Source organism: Rutidosis leptorrhynchoides, chromosome 1 (assembly GCF_046630445.1).
Source record: "Rutidosis leptorrhynchoides isolate AG116_Rl617_1_P2 chromosome 1, CSIRO_AGI_Rlap_v1, whole genome shotgun sequence".
Classification (NCBI taxonomy): Eukaryota; Viridiplantae; Streptophyta; class Magnoliopsida; order Asterales; family Asteraceae; genus Rutidosis; species Rutidosis leptorrhynchoides.
The window spans coordinates 192384948-192392332 of NC_092333.1; positions in this window are offsets into that span (position 1 = coordinate 192384948).

The window sequence follows — 7385 nt, forward strand, 5'->3', positions numbered from 1 at the left end:
AACAATCTAAAAACCTTGTCTCTCACCCCAACTAATGAATCCTTCACCTGTGGGAATGTTTTCTTTAGAAGTTGCAATCCGATGTTCTTTTTCTCAAATTGATGAGAAGCGAACATCACTAACCCGTAAACATAACATGCTTCTTTAAGTTGCATGTTTGAAGCTCTTTCTAAAGAACGAAGTCCTATGTTGGGATATGTGTAGTCAAAATAGGCTCTCAACCCGTAGCAAAAAATTGCATTTGGGTTTCCCGCACACAATGCCTTAAAGAAAACATGACATAACTTAAGGTCTCCCCAATGTGATATACACCATCTATCGAAGGAAAGCCTTTTATAAACCAAGGCATGCTTGGAACGTCTTTCAAATGTTCTACAAACTAATCTCGCCATAAACAATTAAGCCGATGAATCCTGACCAACTCTAGACAAGATTTCATCAATCATATCCCGTGATAGGTCTTCTAATATATTCGGTTGTCTATCCTTAACGTCCATTTTGTGTTTTTATACTGTAAAATAGACGAAGATTAGATTTGTAAAAGATAATTAACAAACAATACAAACAATTTTTACATATAACATAAAAGTACAAGCACACTACAATACATATATTACACAGCATGATTACAACTCTTTATTTCAACTCACTTGTTTCTTCCTAACACATTAGTAATATACCAAGTGAGTTGAAATAAAGAGTTGTAATCATGCTGTGTAATATATGGTCTAGAAGTAGACATCTAGAATGAGTCGGTGGGATTGGTACTGGAAGTAGACATCTATCACACATTAACTAACACATTAGTAATATACCAAATAATATTTACATGTAAAAATATATAGTTTCCAACAAAAATGTTAAGCAATCATTTTTAAGGCAAACACGGTTGAAGTCCAGACTTAATAATGCATCCTAACAAACTCGATAAGACACACTAATGCAAATTTCTGGTTCTCTAAGACCAACGCTCGGATACCAACTGAAATGTCCCATTCATATCGATTATAAACGTTTCATATTGATTAGTTTTGTTGTGAGGTTTTGACCTCTACATGAGATGTTTTTTCAAAGACTGCATTCGATTTTAAAACAAACCATAACCTTTATTTTATCTATTAAGGTTTAAAAGCATTACGTAGATTATCAAATAATGATAATCTAAACTATAGCGTTTACACATAACCATTACATAATGTTTTACAATAATATTACACCACAATTTAAGTCTCCGAATGCAGTTTTTAAACAATATATTACAAACATGCTGTGTGACGACCCGAAAATTTCCGACGAAATTTAAACTTAATCTTTATATAATTCTGACTTGATAAGAAATGAATTTTAATAAATCTTGAACCTCCAAAAAGAGTTTTACACAAGCTTTTAGTCACCCTTTTATTCCGACGATTCACGAACGTCATAACTTGATTTAATTATTTAATTATTGTGTATATATATGGATTTATATATATTTAACTTGAAAATATGATAATTAAATATCTCATTAAGTATATTAATAAAGTATTATATATATATTTTCATACTACTAATTTAAAGAGTTTTCAAACAATATATATTACTATTTAAACGACGTAATTAACTTATGTTAAAATGTATTTACATATAATGTATTACGAGTGTAAATACATCCTTTCAAGTATTGAATACACTTTATAATATACCAATACATATAAAGGATAGCTATACTCGTATTTCCGTTCAATTTCCTCAAAGAATTCTACTCGCATTCATACGGTATTTTTACCCGTATTATGCACAGCTTCTAGAAGTATTTACTATTGGTATATACCAATAGAAATCTGAAATTATTTGTGTAATATGCCATTCATGACCTAATCAATTTAATATGTCATGTATGACTTAATACAATTTAACTTATCTTAGATATTTTCACTAAAAGCCAAAATTATAAGCTTATAAATAAGGACCATTTTAACTCATTTTTACTCCACATTTTCTTCAACTAAAAACACACACTTGAATGCTCTCATATCATACTTTAATCTTAGCAACTTTCTTCTTCATAATCAAGGTAAAATACTTCTCAAGATCCTTGTTCAACTCCTTGTATAGTTGCTATCTTATTATACTTATAAAACTTGTAAAAACTAGAACTTGTTTTGGTGAACACCAAGCTTGTTAGAAACACTAATCTAATCTTTCTAACTTAACTTTAATAACACTTATTTATATGTATTATGATGTTATATTAAGTTAATATAAAAACTTATAACTTGTACATATGAAGAACACCTTGAAACTTAACATATATCCTTTAATCTCCATTCGGTAAAAAGCGGGCTGTTTTGGGTTGGGAATTAAAAACCTATTTTAGACTTTGAGTTCGAGGCTAAGACTTTGGAAATATATTAATATATGTATATAAGACTTCCAGTATTTTTTCATGATTTTAGACAAAGTGGAAGTATTTTATCAAAAATCATATATTGGGTGGATGCCGGGATTTTTCCAAATCTGTCCACCGACACAAAAAGAGGGTAAAGCTCTAAAAATTACTACTTGGGATGAACTTTTCGAATTGGTTTTGTAAAATTTACTTCTTAATGAATCTATAGCAATTTGATTCACTTTAAACGGAGTTGTAATGAATATTTGGCGAGCAAAACAAAATCTGCTAAAATTAACGTTGTATGGATGAAATTTATATTATAAAAACTATATTAACCATATCCTTGTTAACTTTTCCTATATACTAAAAATATTTGGACATGTTATCAGTAGTATAACAAAATATTATAATCTTGGTTAATTCTGTGATTGTATATATGTATAATAATATTCTTGGTACGTCCTAACACAATAAGTATACACTACGTTTTGATAAATCCTAAGACAATACGTACACAATACGTCTTACTTAATTCTAAGACAATATGTATACAATAAGTCTCTAGGTTGATGCAAAGACAATAGGTATACAATACGTCGTGGGGTAATTCTTGAAATGTCCCGTTCATATTGATTATAAACGTTCCATATTAATTGATTTCGTCACGAGGTTTTGACCTCTATATGAGACGTTTTTTAAAGACTGCATTCATTTTTAAAACAACCATAACCTTTATTTTATCGATAAAGGTTTAAAAAGCATTACGTAGATTATCAAATAATGATAATCTAAAATATACCGTTTACACACGACCATTACATAATGGTTTACAATAAGAATATATTACATCAAAAATAAGTTTCTTGAATGCAGTTTTTACATAATATCATACAAGCATGGACTCCAAATCTTGTCCTTATTTTAGTATGTAACAGTGGAAGCTCTTAATAATCACCTGAGAATAAACATGCTTAAAACGTCAACAAAAATGTTGGTGAGTTATAGGTTTAACCTATATATTATCAAATCATAATAATAGACCACAAGATTTCATATTTCAATATACATCACATACATAGAGATAAAATTCATTCATATGGTGAACACCTGGTAACCGACATTAACAAGATGCATATAAGAATATCCCCTATCATTCCAGGAAATCCTTCGGACATGATAAAAACGAATTCGAAGTACTAAAGCATCCGGTACTTTGGATGGGGTTCGTTAGGCCCAATAGATCTATCTTTAGGATTCACGTCAATTAGTAGATCAGTTTACTAATTCTTCGGCTACCAAGCAAAAGGGGCATATTCGGCTTCGATCATTCACCCATATAATGTAGTTTCAATTACTTGTGTCTATTTCGTAAAACATTTATAAAACTGCATGTATTCTCATCCCAAAATATTAGATTTTAAAAGTGGGACTATAACTCACTTTCACAGATTTTTACTTCGTCGGGAAGTAAGACTTGGCCACTGGTCGATTCACGAACCTATAACAAATAGGTACATATATATCAAAGTATGTTCAAAATATATTTACAACACTTTAAATACATTTTGATGTTTTAAGTTTATTAAGTCAGCTGTCCTCGTTAGTAACCTACAACTAGTTGTCCACAGTTAGATGTACAGAAATAAATCGATATATATATTATCTTGAATCAATCCACGACCCAGTGTATACACGTCTCAGGCTAGATCACAACTCAAAGTATATATATTTTTGGAATCAACCTCAACCATGTATAGCTAACTCCAACATTACTGCATATAGAGTGTCTATGGTTGTTACAAATAATATATATACATGGGTCGATATAATATGTCAAAATATTTGCATACGTGGCTATAGTATTACAATATTACATAATATATTAGAATACATGTATAATACAATATAAGTTAGCTAGGATATGATTTGTATAGAATTGTTAATATTTCCCGTAGCTATAAAAATCAAAAAATATCCAATCTTGTTTTACCCATAACTTCTTCATTTTAAATCCGTTTTGAGTGAATAAAATTTCTATGGTTCCATATTGAACTCTATTTTATGAATCTAAACAGAAAAAGTATAGGTTTATAGTCAGAAATATAAGTTACAAGTCGTTTTTATAAGAGGTAGTCATTTTAGTCGAAAGAACGACGTCTTGATGACCATTTTGAAAAACATACTTCCACTTTGAGTTTAACCATGATTTTTGGATATAGTTTCATGTTCATAAGAAAAATCATTTTCCCAGAAGAACAACTTTTAAATCAAAGTTTATTATAGTTTTTAATTATCAAACCGAAAACAGCCCGCAGTGTTACTACGACGGCGTATGTCCAGTTTTACGGTGTTTTTCGTGTTTCCAGGTTTTAAATCATTAAGTTAGCATATCATATAGATATATAACATGTGTTTAGTTGATTTTAAAAGTCAAGTTAGAAGGATTAACTTTTGTTTGCGAACAAGTTTAGAATTAACTAAACTATGTTCTAGTGATTTCAAGTTTAAACCTTCGAATAAGATAGCTTTATATGTATGAATCGAATGATGTTATGAACATCATTACTACCTCAAGTTTTGTGGATAAACCTACTGGAAAAGAGACAAATGGATATAGCTTCAAAGGATCTTGGATGGCTTGAAAGTTCTTGAAGTAGAATCATGACATGAAAACAAGTTCAAGTAAGATTTCTACTTTAAATAAGATTGTTATAGTTATAGAAATTGAATCAAAGTTTGAATATGAGTATTACCTTATATTAGAAAGATATCTTACTGTAAATAAGAAAGATTTCTTGAGGTTGGATGATCACTCTACAAGATTGGAAGTAAGCTAGCAAACTTGGAAGTATTCTTGATTTTATGAAACTAGAACTTGTAGAATTTATGAAGAACACTTAGAACTTGAAGATAGAACTTGAGAGAGATCAATTAGATGAATAAAATTTAAGAATTAAAGTGTTTGTATGTGTTTTTGGTCGTTGGTGTATGGATTAGATATAAAGGATATGTAATTTTGTTTTCATGTAAATAAGTCATGAATGATTACTCATATTTTTGTAATTTTATGAGATATTTCATGCTAGTTGCCAAATGATGGTTTCCACATGTATTAGGTTACTCACATGGGCTGCTAAGAGCTGATCAATGGAGTGTATATACCAACAGTACATACATCTAAAAGCTGTGTATTGTACGACTACGAATACGGGTGCATACGAGTAGAATTGTTGATGAAACTGAACGAGGATGTAATTGTAAGCATTTTTGCTAAGTAGAAGTATTTTGATAAGTGTCTTGAAGTCTTTAAAAAGTGTATGAATACATATTAAAACACTACATGTATATACATTTTAACTGAGTCGTTAAGTCATCGTTAGTCGTTACATGTAAGTGTTGTTTTGAAACCTTTAGGCTAACGATCTTGTTAAATGTTGTTAACCCAATGTTTATAATATCAAATGAGATTTTAAATTATTATATTATCATGATATTATGATGTATGAATATCTCTTAATATGATATATATACATTAAATGTCGTTACAACGATAATCGTTACATATATGTCTCGTTTCAAAATCATTAAGTTAGTAGTCTTGTTTTTACATATGTAGTTCATTGTTAATATACTTAATGATATGTTTACTTATCATAATATCATGCTAACTATATATATATATCCATATATATGTCATCATATAGTTTTTACAAGTTTTAACGTTCGTGAATCACCGGTCAACTTGGGTGGTCAATTGTCTATATGAAACCTATTTCAATTAATCAAGTCTTAACAAGTTTGATTTCTTCACATGTTGGAAACACTTAATCATGTAAATAAAAATTTAATTTAATATATATATAAACATGGAAAAGTCCGGGTCACTACAGTACCTACCCGTTAAATAAATTTCGTCCCGAAATTTTAAGCAGTTGGAGGTGTTGACGTATCTTCTGGAAATAAATGCGGGTATTTCTTCTTCATCTGATCTTCTCGTTCCCAGGTGAACTCGGGTCCTCTACGAGCATTCCATCGAACCTTAACAATTGGTATCTTGTTTTGCTTAAGTCTTTTAACCTCACGATCCATTATTTCGACGGGTTCTTCGATGAATTGAAGTTTTTCATTGATTTGGATTTCATCTAACGGAATAGTGAGATCTTCTTTAGCAAAACATTTCTTCAAATTCGAGACGTGGAAAGTGTTATGTACAGCCGCGAGTTGTTGAGGAAACTCAAGTCGGTAAGCTACTGGTCCGACACGATCAATAATTTTGAATGGTCCAATATACCTTGGATTTAATTTCCCTCATTTACCAAATCGAACAACGCCTTTCCAAGGTGCAACTTTAAGCATGACCATCTCTCCAATTTCAAATTCTATATCTTTTCTTTTAATGTCAGCATAGCTCTTTTGTCGACTTTGGGCGGTTTTCAACCGTTGTTGAATTTGAATGATCTTCTCGGTAGTTTCTTGTATTATCTCCGGACCCGTAATCTATCTATCCCCCACTTCACTCCAACAAATAGGAGACCTGCACTTTCTACCATAAAGTGCTTCAAACGGCGCCATCTCAATGCTTGAATGGTAGCTGTTGTTGTAGGAAAATTCTGCTAATGGTAGATGTCGATCCCAACTGTTTCCGAAATCAATAACACATACTCGTAGCATGTCTTCAAGCATTTGTATCGTCCTTTCGCTCTGCCTATTAGTTTGTGGATGATAGGCAGTACTCATGTCTAGACGAGTTCCTAATGCTTGCTGTAATGTCTGCCAGAATCTTGAAATAAATCTGCCATCCCTATCAGAGATAATAGAGATTGGTATTCCATGTGTAACGACCCGCAAAATCGTCATTGACGGCGCCGTTAACTTAGGTCCCGTTGCGTGGTCATAGTCTCTATATGAGACGCGTTTGACCAAAATTATGTCGCATTCATTTAAAACATACAAGACTTACAAAGTTTATTTTACCAAACAGATCGACAATGAGTTTAAGTGTACAAAAGTT